This window comes from Augochlora pura, chromosome 2 (genome assembly GCF_028453695.1).
Source record: "Augochlora pura isolate Apur16 chromosome 2, APUR_v2.2.1, whole genome shotgun sequence".
Taxonomy (NCBI): Eukaryota; Metazoa; Arthropoda; class Insecta; order Hymenoptera; family Halictidae; genus Augochlora; species Augochlora pura.
This window is the reverse complement of record NC_135773.1, coordinates 17,795,380-17,809,218: the sequence shown is the minus strand read 5'-3', so window position 1 is coordinate 17,809,218 and position 13,839 is coordinate 17,795,380. Positions and strand designations below refer to the sequence as shown.

Genomic DNA, 13,839 nt, shown 5'->3' with positions numbered 1-13,839 from the left:
TCATATAAAATTACATATGTTGCAATACATTATGTAAAAAGTACACGGAATTTCCCGTTCTGACGAACTGCGGTGGAGAACTTATTTATTTTATTTATATTCAAGAGATGATTCCCAACACGGAAATTTGAAACTTTGTGGATGTGTAGATCATACATATATATGTTTTTTTTTCTTGCTTAAATACACTTTAAGGGCAAAAATTAACCTCCAAATATTCGACTGCCTTTTATTTTCTTTCATCCGTTTTCGAAAAATTATATAATTATAAATATATTTAACTTTGTATTAACCGAATGAAACATTTTCGTATTAAGAAAAAAAAACAAACAGAATAAAAGAACGAGGGAATACTTAAATAATATGTTTTATTTGATAAATGTAGAGTTAATTATGTCCGAAAACAAGCAAACCAAAGGCACAGCAATTGATCACAATAACCCCCACAATAACCGGCTCCACTACCCTACACGCGAGAGCACATCGGAATGGCCAAGGTTCGCCCCCCGGTAGACCGGTTGGGGACGTTTGACTCTTCCTTTCTTCCATCCTCCAACCCTCGAGCCTCTCGCTCTGCCGCAGCTCTCTTCGAGCCTCTTTCTCCGTCTTTCTCGCCCTCGCCGCGCCGCGTACCTCGGCCGCCCCATTCATCGAGTTTATCCGCTTGCCCAAGTTCCTTAATTAAACCCTGAAGATTGTCTGCAAAAAGGACATCGCCCAGTGCCCTCGACGTCTACGAACATTACGGGATCGAGGGGACATGAAAGATACAGGATAGAACCGGGGGGCACCGTTACGGGGGGATGGAAAGGGGCCCGAATAAAAGCACCGCCGCCGTCTGTCAAGCATCTATAATGGCAATTTCTTGCAGGCTTTAATCAAGACGCCGAACGATCAATGTGGCGAACAGTCGCTCGCCACGGAGATAATTGCGCCCGTTGTTTTTGCCGCCCACGCGGAAACGGTGAGCGGCGCTAATCGCGACCCGTGAGAAAGCTTCGCGCGCGTGCAACTACTCGTGTTCGCGGAACCGAGTCACGCAAAATAGTGTCCTATTAATAATGCGTAATGGGGGCTTAAGTAGATCGTGTGTTCGAATACGATGCTGCGTGGTGCAACACAATATTGGGGTGATGTCGAAATGATCGTTGACGTCGATTACTGGGGGGGGGGGGGGGGGGGGTAGTGAGTGCGTTCGAAACGTTATCAAGTACTTCGTTGCACGTTCATTTTCTGACGGGCTACAGCTCTTTGGAATCGTCGATTTGTTTAGTTTGAACGTTTGCATCCTTAACACCTACACCGAGGAGCATAATACAACACCTATATAGCAACTAATAGCACCACCCCCATTTTTGAGTATTTCGAACTTCTGGATGGCAATGTAAAAAAGTCAATTATGTGAGGTGAAAAGGTAGCATAAATAATGAACTTCAACAAATTTGGTATGTAATTCTTTTGTCGATACATACAAACACTTATATAAACTGATTCTTCTATCGTTGCAAGACTATAGCACCACGTTGTTAAAAATGTACTTTGTAGGTCCACGCTTTTTGTTATGACTTGAAAAATGCTATCAAAATGATATCATTGATGGCCGCAAATATCGCATGTTTTTAATTTTACAACGTTTTGAAACTGTAGCGACTTTTGGTATAAACCTTATACGCTGGACATTAGATAACATTAATCCCGTTTGCCGGAAACCATGCTATCGTTCTGCGACTGGTGTGTATGGTTGCGTTATCTTGTTGGAACGTCCACTCCCTAGTATTATTTCCGTTAATAAATGGCAATAAATTAATTGCTATCTGTTCTTACTACTATCCGCTCGGTGCGAGGGCTTAATTTTTGTCTTCAGTTTATCTATTCCATGTTTAGGATCTACATACCGATATTCTTCATTAAAATGTACATTTGATAAAAGTATCGCATTTAAACAAAACATGAAAGACTGGTTAATGAATTGTAGTACTCTCCCTTCCCAATTAAAATCAGTTCCCTTTTCAATTAGTCACCCGTTACAATTTTTCTTGCAGGAATAATTCTATTATAGTCTGAGGCTATGAACCACAAAAATATTGAACGTAATAAATATTTGCGACTATTTATCTTCATTAAAAATAATAAAAAACAACTTCGGAGAGCTAGTGCAATCACAACTCTATCTGTCAGTGTATAACACACAAAAATTTCAAAAACCCTGTTAGACATTTCGAACAACTCAGTGAAAAAACTTTTGTCGAAACCCCGGTCTTTGCCATTATCGCAGAAAAAACCTTACAAGTCACACAATACTTAACTTGCGCGAAAGCAAACGCTTTGTGTATCACGTTTGCACGAGACAGACTGCTGTGTCTTGAAATATTTTTACGATATGGGGAATAACAGAAGTGTATATAACACAAAAAAGAAAGATTGCAGAGCGCTTCATGTAAATGACGGCTAAAGAAACTCGGGGAACGTTTCAATGAGAACGGAAGGAGGCGAAAGAGGCTGATACCAACATTGAAGGACGGCTGTATGGCGCAAGCATTGAAAACTGAAGATGAATAAGACATGTTCTGATTTCATAAATACAGAAAATATCATTAAGAGAAACTTTAAACGTGCTTCTCTCTATTCATCGTCAAGTTTATTTAGTATACAAGACTGATGAATTAACCGTTTTAAATTGCTACAAATATAGTTTTGTAAATGGTTTTTAATATCTAGATAAATTCTTATACAACGAAGCATGCTAGAGTGGACGTAATTGATTCTAAAATCTCGTACGGTTTAGCACACATTGCAATATTGGTATTTAGACGTAATCCGTTCCAAGCCTCGATTAAAAAGCAAAATAATCAAGTGAAACCACCTAATGAGCAAAAATGTAATAGAAACTGAAGAAAATTAATGTGACAGGCCAAAATTAATTTATTATTAACATTCAAACGTTACAGCAATGTGGAAAATAATCTTTTGCTCGTCCTTTGTTGCATATTACCGGATTTATTATGATTATTTTAAGCAAAAAGATGTCTTAAGCAAAAAAAATTTTTATATATTAATTTTATATAATAAATATTTCATCTTTGTAATAGACGAAAGTTCTAACAATAATCGATCTAAAAACAATCTTCTATTTTCGGCAATGATGACACATGGTAGTGTATTCTCTTATTTTGATTATTTTCAAATACAAAAATCTGACCCTTCATTTTGCCTAAAATTCCACTAATCCTCTCATGTTCGTCAGAAAATTATGAAGGCACCAATACGCTGACCGCAAAATAATAACACGAACAAAATGTATACCGTGCAGGTTTGAGGACCCTGGCAGACTCATCGAAAACAATAACAGTAGCGTTTAGAGTGAAATATCCAGGCGAACCCCGAGTCATTGAATTACGAGATTTTCCCCGGCACTCGAGGTCAGAGAAGCAATAAAATGTCGAGGGATAAGGGAGAATTTCTATCCCAGCCCTTTCCGGTTCTGCGGATGCGAGTGCTCGGTACGAGCGCACCCTTACGCCGGAGGCGAATAGAGTAGGCGAGCTGGGCAGAGGGTGGCCGATAGTGGAACAAAGAAAGGTGGAAAGATGCGGAGGGAACCAGACGGATTCGAAATAGATGCTGGAGGAGGACAAGGTTCAAATTGGAGAGAGAGAGGCTGATGAACTAAACCAGGAGTCAAGGGGAACAAAGATAAAACTTGAGAAAGAAAAATTGAAAAACGGCGAAACAAGGGTGCAAAGGCCAAACGAAGTGACAACGAAAAATAGGGAGAATAGACGTAAATAGAGCCAGATGGTTCGACAGACGAGAAAAGAGGAAACAAGCAACCAAAAGAAATAAACTGTTGATTGAACAGTATACTCTAGACAAAAATATGAGGAGCCAATTACTGTGCCCTGTTTGCGGGCTTCTGGTCTTTGCGTTTTTAAAAACAAAGGTTAGCAACTCAATTGGCATTTATTAAAGGCATAAAGGAATATTTCCTTTATCGATATAAATTTATTCATAAAACAAATATTAATTTTTTTAAATATTTAGAAAAAAGAAAAAGACGTCCCTCCCTGAATATTGTATCTCAATAAAAGTGCGCAATAAAAATTTATTATTTAACATACTTTAATAAAACTTATTCTCTATAAAAAATAGAATGTAATATCATAATAAATGATTTAAAAGTTCGCATTAGAAATTATTACGTTACTTCATATTTATAGTTCTTTCCTTTAAAAACATTACAAGAATGGTTTAAAATTTAAGGTTATGTAAGCCTAGCTTGCGTAAAGCTGCACATTAAGTGACAAATAATTTCACTTGCTGTGCACAACAAATAAACTATTAAAATTGAAACTAAAAAGAACAATTCAAATAAATAATCACTGATCTGTTTTGTTGAATTGAAAAATTCGTAAATTCACTATTAACAAATTCAAATAATTTCTCTGGTATTTTAAGAGCTTTCATTTTTTTACACGTTTGATTTTTACGAGTAAATAATTAATTTAATTTAAATAAACAAAATTAATATGTCTTATACGATAAATAAAGTTAATTATGATGAAAAATATACTAAGGGCACAGTAATTGACCATACCACACTAAGTGACTTCACTACTCTAGTAAGATAGGGAAACAAGACCACGATCCGTGCTGATAGCGCAAAAGGTCCTTCCTCTCTTGCAACCACTTTTTTCGAAAGATGATACAAGGGTAGTCTCGAAGGGACGTCCGCCCATTGGTCCGTCTAAGTAGGAACACCGGTCGGCGTTCTTGTTATGGCAGAATGCCCCGCTGCCGGCTAATTATCCCCTAGTGGATCATTTAACGCATCGATTCCCTTCTTCCAGAGCAGCAGAAAACGAATACAACATTACAACGAACTCGGTCGAGTGTAATTGACTTGTTGCTGGACCCTGTAATGCTCCATTTTAATACTATTTCGTAAACAGGAGAGGCAATTATTTCACGTAGACTCGCCTCCATGGAATTTATTCATAGAGCTTCCAAATTTTTTAACAACATCGATACACTTAAAATTCCCCACTTGTGCTCTGACAACATCGTGGTATCCTTGCCGTGCCATTTTCTTTACAATTACTGTGATTTTTTTCAATAGAATTTTTTCAGTTGCACTAATTTTTTAGAAGGAAAAGGAATTTTATATTCATCGTGTCCTTACATTTACTGCAATGTTTAAATATTAGTGACAAGAAAATAAAATTGATTCCTACTTAAAGGAATGGATGAATATTCATACTTAACAGATTGTTATTAGAAATCTCCATCACGAGTCTGACTGGTTTATGTACGGCAAGGGGTCAATAATATTGAAAAAGTGAAGCACAGGTTTATGTTCGCTACCCCATGCTTTTTGACTCACCTGGCTATTCAAAAATTCACTGAACACATTGACGCCGACGTCGATATTCACGGTTTTCTTTGTGAGACGGCGCATGAAATTTAAAAACATTAAATAACTATGTTAGATTTAGAAACCTATTTTATACCTACTTTGTCAAATACAAGCGAAATAAGCAAATACGTGCCGCCTCACGGGACAAACAGTGTGACCCACCGGTGATGTACGCCGGTGTCAACATGTTAAGGATATAAATCGTCAAACATTGCGCAATAGAAGACAAATTATTGACATTTGTTCTTCTTGTAAAGACCATCAAAACATTTAGGCTCGATACACACTTGCGTGTCAGGATGATTATATTTTACATCTGTTCTATCATTAACTCTTCAAGGTGTAAGCGTAATTTATTAACACTTTACTGACCAATAACCTATAAATCGTCTTTTTACCCGTGTGAATCGATTGTTATAGAAACCAATAATTTGTTATCTATTATTGAAGTAAAAGTGATAGATTTTGGTACTGTCAGCTCCCATAGTATTATATAAAAATTTAAATATTAGATACCTTTCGCGACGAGTAAAATAAGTAAACTGAAAATAAAATAAATAGGATAGACAAAATAAATATTGTTTTTACGCAAGTTTTGTGAAAATATAAAAATATTAGTAGATTTAATTACGCTATGATAACAAAAAGCGAATATTATAGAGAACGCTTTCATAAAGTTTTATTTAATAGCCGGTGTGAAAAAAATGTTTACCATCAGATGACCGGCCGCTAAAGTGTTAAGTATGATAATCTATACTTAATTAATGATAATAAATATCATGTTTGAGCTTATTTTAATCAAAAAAACCTCACAATTGCATTGGCAAAAGTCCCATTAAAAAGAAATTAAAAATGAAACATTGCATTATCTACATTTCATTTTATGTCCTCTTCTACATTCGGAAAAGATCCAAGACAATTGTCACCCAAGAAATTTCGGCCTTGGACGGCCTTGGAGCATGCTGCTGGCACGACCCAAGACTGGAACGTATGTGTGTTCGAGCCATAAGCGAATAAAGTGATCGGTTCACATTGTTCACTTGAAAGTTATTTAAATTAAGAAGATTCTCTAATAGCAAACGATTTAATAAAATTTTCAATTCATACACATACTGCAATAATAATGGCGAAAGATTTTAATAAATTCAATTTTAAGTAACACGCATCAACCTCTGTCATAGAGTAACACATGTCAGTCACTTTTGGAGCTTGGTAGATTTAATGCAAACGCTCGCACAACGAATCCTTTCGACAAGAACTACATCTGACTGTAATATTCATTGTGAGTATATTTACGATAATTTATAACTTTATTTATCAGTTTTCTCAATATTTCTTAAGCTACTCCTTCTAGGCATTTCTCCACAGACCTCAATGAAACATCTAAAAATTTCAATTTATTGTTAGAAACTAAATCAGTTTACTGATTGCAGATTAGTCGTCCAAATAGATACAAACACTGTAGTCCCAATATTCATAGTTTCATGAGAACATACCCAAATTCTCGGAACTTTTATATTTCATCCCAATGAAGATGTAGCAAAACTATGTCGAAAGTAAATCTGTGGGTCACCCACACCCATAACGACAACCGAGAGTTAAAGGGTGTCGACAACGTTATCGCATTCAGCGGACAACACTCGCATCCAGCGAGCATTACAAGTTCTGGAGCGCGGAATGCCGGAGGGCTCCGAGACCGTGCATCCAGAGGAGCGAAGGCCTTTCCTTGTCCCCGGAGGTCGTGATTAAAATGATTGCCCAATCGAAAGTCAACAAAAGCCCGGCTTCGCAGAGAATAAACGCGTTCGCGGCCAGTGCCACAGGGAGAGGTGGCGAATCGAGGCCGCGATTAGCATCGCAAAATATTTCTGGTCTGGCTCGGCGCACGTTGTTCGCATCGCGTCGTTTGCACCGCGTGGTTCCAGTCGCATTTTATATTGCTTTCCTGTGATCTCTCGTCGAGTAGGCGGATGAGAGGAGGATGGCGAAAAGGCTGAGCGCGACACGGCAGAGTGTCGAGCAAGAAAGCGGTCGCGACAAAGTGGTAGAGACAAAGACGGAGAAAAAGGTAGGGCAAAAGTGCCTATATGAGACCCATATTTTTTTAATCATACTTTTCAAAACTGAAAAATGTATTCTTTTACAATCTACTATTTTAAAGAAGCTTCACTTCTCTCTAATAAGATAAAAATTAAAAGTATGCAAATTCACTGATTTGAAAAGTGGGTTCCGAATATGAGAAAATTTAGGGTATGGAAAATTTATTCACCATGTATGTACATCAGAAAAGCAAATGCTTTTGCAAAAATAAACGTTCTGCCTTATAATGGTCAGTAATATACATATAATTGTGATGAACTGTGTAATTTCATATATAAATATACATATGAACACTGTGGTACACAATGATATATATAGTTTTCTTCAGAATCACTTTCATCATTTGAAATAATTTCTTCTCTAACAACTATTGAATTCTAGTAAATTTTCTGCAATTTTTTCTCAACTTGTAAACGAAAATGGACAATTTCGAAAAGTGAGACACGAATATTCGAATCTTAAGTAAATCTTAAAGAAGTACAAATTTGATTAAAGGCTACAGTAAATGTTTAATATGATTTCTTTATACACGAATTTGATCTTATAAGACTTTAAAGGACATTATACAAATAGAATTCTTTTTCAATATTCTACCATACAATGAAGACCATAATTATAGCACCACCCTCATTTTTGACTATTTCAAATTTCTGGATGGGAATACAAAAACGTCGATTATATGAGCCGAAGAAGTATGATAAATAATGAACATCAAAAAATTTTATTGTAATTTTCTGATGATACAAAGATTTATATGAACTGAATATTGTATCGTTGCACAACTATAGCACCACATCATTAAAGATTAACCTTTCTTGCGTACCCATCCACAAGTCTGGAATACTCAAAAGTGGGGGTGGTGTGACGGCCGTACTCCTCAGTGTATGACATACAAAAAATTAATAGCATCCGATTGAAAAAATTGAAGAACTCGTTCATTTCAAAACGAAATAATGTAGGAAAAAAGATTACAGACTTTTTTTATTTTTTCCGATGTTTATTATTTGCAAGACTGTTAGTGTAAACAGTTTTTGTAGTAAATAGAAACGGGTGCAAAGAAGGAGGTAGATAGAGATAGATAAAGAGACAGAGAAGACAGAGGGGGGAGAGAGAGAGAGAGAGAGAAAGATGCAGCAAATGGGTGGTGGAGGGAGAAGACGGAAACCATGGGAGGATGAGTAAAATGCTTTGGTGGAAAGTTGCCGCGGGCGAGCTTTGTAGTTATGGACAAGTTGCAAGGCTGGTGACGAGCAAAAGAGGCAATTTGTTAGGAGAGGAGGCGCGCGTTCACGGCGTGCGATACATTTAGGAATCGCGCGCCAGTCTCTACCTCCCTTCGTCCTTCTCGCACTCGTTTCGCCTCATCTGCTCTCGTGCAGCCCCGCTTCAGCGAAGGGGGGAAAGAGGGCACGCTTCTTGCGAGGCCTTTCTCCTCCATCGGTCCCTCCTCTTGCGATCTGCTCTTTCTCTCTAGTGTTCCCTTTCTTACCAGTGGTTTTTGCTCACGCGCGACAATCAGTGTTAAAGTGCGTGAACGCACTCGAAGCACGCGCGACCGCTTGTACAGGAGGAGCATGCATCCGCGCGGCCCTCTCGAACACAAACGCTGGCTCCCCCCGTCCCGGTGCGTCGTGACTTAATTAACGAACGCCCGAGAAACGTCGACAAAGGCGACTTTGTCGAGGAATTCGCGGGACTGGGTCAATAAAGACGCGAGGCCACCGACTGCTTCGACTAATTGTCCCTGTGCATCAATCGGCTCGAACCGATCGTCCGATGAAGGTTTACGAGGACGGTAGTGCACGGTTAAATTTACATCGGTTCGATAAGCAGCATGTGGAGTTAACTTTGTCATTACCCAGTTTCGTTGCTGACGACTTCTGTAATTTTTTATTTCCTGCGAACGTGTATATAAAAGCTAAAACATTGAGTTTTTTTTATTATTCTCACTTGTACCGTATTTTGATTGTAGAGATTCTATTTTGGGTTATCCGTAACCCATTTATGCCGAAAAATAGAAGGGGGTCCCTATAGGTTTAAATGTACCGGACACTTGTTTCCAGATAAGAAATGATTTCACACGAGTTGTGAAAGTAAATAAAATAAATTTAATGTCTACGTCGAGCAACAACGATAGAAGTTCGGCATTTATCATGATGTATGTTCAATGAAACAAGCTAATTGAATAAATCCTCGTAAATGTATCTTTATAATTTTTAATTATTATTCCCTTACCTTTGTAATTATAGCATCAATAGACAGTTGATATTTTTCTGATTAAAATGAGTCCAAACACGATACATGTAAATCGTATTAATTTAAGCTATTTTCCGAATAATTGATAAGCAAATGTATACATATAATAATAAGCTTTTTGATGAACGAAGTTCAATTTACATCGTGTTTGGACTCGATTTAATCAGAAAAATCTATGTTATCCGTTTGTGCTACAATTGAAAAAGTAAGATGAAATTTCGAAACTTAAATTCGAGTCTCGAATAAATCGAGCACTCGCAGCCACCTATTGTCTGAACGTTCTGCGATCTTGTTCGCAGAGAGCCCGCGATCGTGCCGTCGTTTTATTTCGATCGATCCCATCCGATCGCTGACGATCATTCGGCCGCGCGGTTATCTTCTCCGCGAATTGATCTATCATTTGCATAGATTGCAAATGATACGAGGAAGTTGTTACGTGCGCGTGAACAGCTGCGCAGATATCGTTTACACGTTGCGAAATATATGTATAACAAGATTGGACGATAGGGGGCGACGAATACTCTAACATTTATAGCAGCAATTTTTCAATGTACATCGAGCGTTTTTAATCATGCGCGCTACGTTGTTTGTATGACGAAGAATGAAAGAGGAACTTTCTTGTCGATATTTATCTTTTGAATGTTTAGATCTGATCTGTCACGATCTTTACTATGATTTATAATATGAATATGAAGCAGGTATAAATATTCGTATAATACTAATGTAATACAAAATTTACTATGTCTTTGCTATTATTATTCTGCTTTTCCAACTTAATCAACATAATTAGTTAACTGTATTTGCAGGAACATTTATCCTAAATGTAAGAAATTATTTAATTTCATAAGGGAATAGTTATCCGAGACAAAAACTATATACTTCTTAAATAAACTAATATTACATTATTTTATGATTACATCGAACAAAGTAAAAAATAACATTATTACAAAAATTAAAAAAAAAAATACTCTACAGCAATAGTGTATTCCATTATATTTGCAGAAAAGTTTTGTAGATGGTGGCATCTACAAGATATTATCAGAGGCTGCTCTCAATTGCCTCTCATCTTTTAAAAACTGTCGTCAATAATATTTAAAAAGGTTTGTTTTATTCGATAATGAAAATGAAGTTACTGGTGGAGATTGTAATTGGTACGATAACCGATAAAGATTCGGAACAAAAGAAAACTTCTGTTATTCTCACAAACAATGAACGTAACTCTGCTATTCTACCCTATCATTGAATTAGGCGGTATAACTATTTTGAACAAAATGTTGTAACTCATTAACTCTGATCACCGGCCGGAAACGGAAAATTGGCATGAGTCTTATGATATGAAACCCGAACGAGTAAAGTTACAACGCATTCAAATGACGCTTCTTAAACGTCATGATGACGATGCTGTTAAACCAAGTTAATTTGAACAGGATGACTAAGTTATTAAGCTAAATGTTTTTTGCTCTAGAACAAGTTCTACACGAGTCTCTGTTTGTGTACAATCTCAGCACTGTTACCAGGGAAGTTCAGTCGCTTAACTATACATTTTCCAACGTTGTTCCATTCAAGCAGAATGGAAAATGTTGTAACCTGTCTACGTCCACTATACAGGGTGTCCCGGAAATCGTAGTACAATCGGGCAGGGAGTGATTCTACATAAAAAAAAAAGAAAATATTTTGGCATAACATTTTTTCATCCGGAGCTCCGCTTTCTTTTGTTTTCTTATGTTTTAAATGTTACACATTTGAAACATAAGATTATTAAGGCATTCGAAAAATGAAAAAACGATAACAACTTACAATCTGTCCAGATGTCATTAATTCATCGAGCAAACTTATGTATGCAGCAGCGAGGAGGACATTTTCATCAATTATTGTAGCATTGTAATAGTAATTTCGAGTAATTTATCGATTATCACGAAAACAGAGCGCCGGATGAAAAAATGTTATACCAAAATATATTCTTCTTTTTTTATGTAGAGTCACCCCTTGCCCGATTATACTACGATTTCCGGGACACCCTGTATAATCTCTATGGAAAATAGTAATACTATGGAAACATAATAGCTCCAGTCTTCCTAGGGTCAGTGACTGCAGTAAATTATCTACTAGCGATGATTTTATCATTTTTGAGAGTCAGTATAAATTTTACTAATCAATTGTTCACTACGAATATCAATTTCAGTCATCAACCTATAAGTCCTCCTCGGTAATATAACTTAATTATTTCATATCAAATTACTATATAAAAAAAGAATTTTATTTTTCCACTTAATATAACATCATTGAAAATCCTGTAAAAAGACAACAGGTGGATAAAACGTTAAAAATACAATACAAAAGTATTTGAAAAAGTATATATATAAACAACTTCTATATATTGTATATGTATACAACTTTTATTTCATCCGTATAATTTACCGTTCGAGTTCGAGGCATGAATGGCATTTTCACATGGCCCCGGATAAGAACAAAAATATTACGTTTCGGCCGCACCGTCGTTTCTTCTACGATCTATTAGGTCCCAGTGAGGTTTATCATTGACCCTTGAAAATAAATAGCTACCCACCAAATAAGCCCCTTTATCGACTCCATAAATAGAAAATAGCCTGACTCGATAAGTCTCGTAGACGGTTCGTGCCGCTTCCAGACGCGCTACGACCGAACATTTCTCTTTGGTTATCACCGGGATTTAATTAAATTGTTCCCCATAAAGATATCGCTAATACAATAGAAGCCTGGCTATAAAGAGACGAGTAACAACAGCCCTTTTCAAACAAACGTTTGGCCCAAGCTTTATTGCAACGCGTATACTCAACCACATTTTTTAATTAATTGACTCCGCCATTGCTTTCGCGGTTTCTTTCAACGTCTTCGCCGCGGCACAGTTTACGGTCTCCGAAAGTTCGACGATCGTCGTGATGTCCACTTTCTGAAGTTTCCTTTCAACAATGGCCCACTAACTTCCGAGCGAACTTGTATCTGAACCATTTCCAGACTGTAGGAACAGCTTTCCAGGCCTCTGATACAAGAACTTTAGATTAACCGGTGTTCTTCCATAAAAATACACGTTCCTACGGGCGATTAACCCACATTGGTCACGCGACGTCTATAAAATTGCTCCGTTTTTTAATATTCGGCCTTAAGAAATTTAGTTCTCTCATTCGTTCCTGCAAATATAACGTGTGTCAAACTCGAGCAAATTTTATTTCAAATTACAAAAATAATTTAAGTTGATACATGCACAATGAAACAAACAAGAAAAAAATTATTTTTATTTGGAAATCGAATAATAATTTTTCAAAACAAATGATAGCACAGCTTGACATGGACCGTCAAATTATGAATTTTGAAATAGTGATTTTTAAGTGATATTTCTACAGAGAACTATCAAAGATTGTTTCGAATTGAATAATAAACGAACACATATCGCTCTCGTAACGTTCCTCTCTAGCAAATAAAGATTTATTATAAAAACTGTAATAATCGGCAACGCTGATTCGTTGCGTGTTTGTGAGAGCGCATCTTTGTCCAACGTGCGCGAACGGGGTGATTCATGGTCACGGTGAAATCATGAATAATCACTGAACAATAACGCGCGAACACATACGGGCGCATTACTCTCGACAGATATTCAGAGCAAGCCTGATTATGCCGGGAAAATTACCTACCGGGTTCATTTCCACCTAGGAATCGTATTAAACGCGTTATACGAAAATTCCCAATTATTAAGCGTCGTACACAAGCGTGGCGCAGCGTTGAGGACCCGCGAGCTCGAGCGAGCCCGGTCCCAGTTTTCATAAAACACGCGCCGTAAATCCAATTACCGTCTAACGGCGCAATACCCGCGAAAATCTCTCGCGTGATCGAAACGAACGAAAAAAAGGAGAGAGAACGGGAGAGAAAGATAAAGACGAAAAAAACCAAAGATGTTAATTATAACGTTCAGCGGTCTGAAAAAAGGGTTCCAAAAAATCGGCACGCGTACGATTTACTCCGGAAACGTTTCGACGTTTAATTGACGCAGCACCAACCATACGCGGCAAAAATCGTGGCGATTAAACAGAAAAACG

General features: G+C 37.1%; 1 protein-coding gene across 1 annotated transcript in view; it reads right to left on the bottom strand.

The window, feature by feature from the left end:
* LOC144478399 (ankyrin repeat and SAM domain-containing protein 1A) overlaps positions 1-13,839 on the bottom strand; it is a 163,522-nt gene that overhangs the window by 149,082 nt on the left and 601 nt on the right. The gene's annotated exons all lie outside the window — the stretch shown is intronic.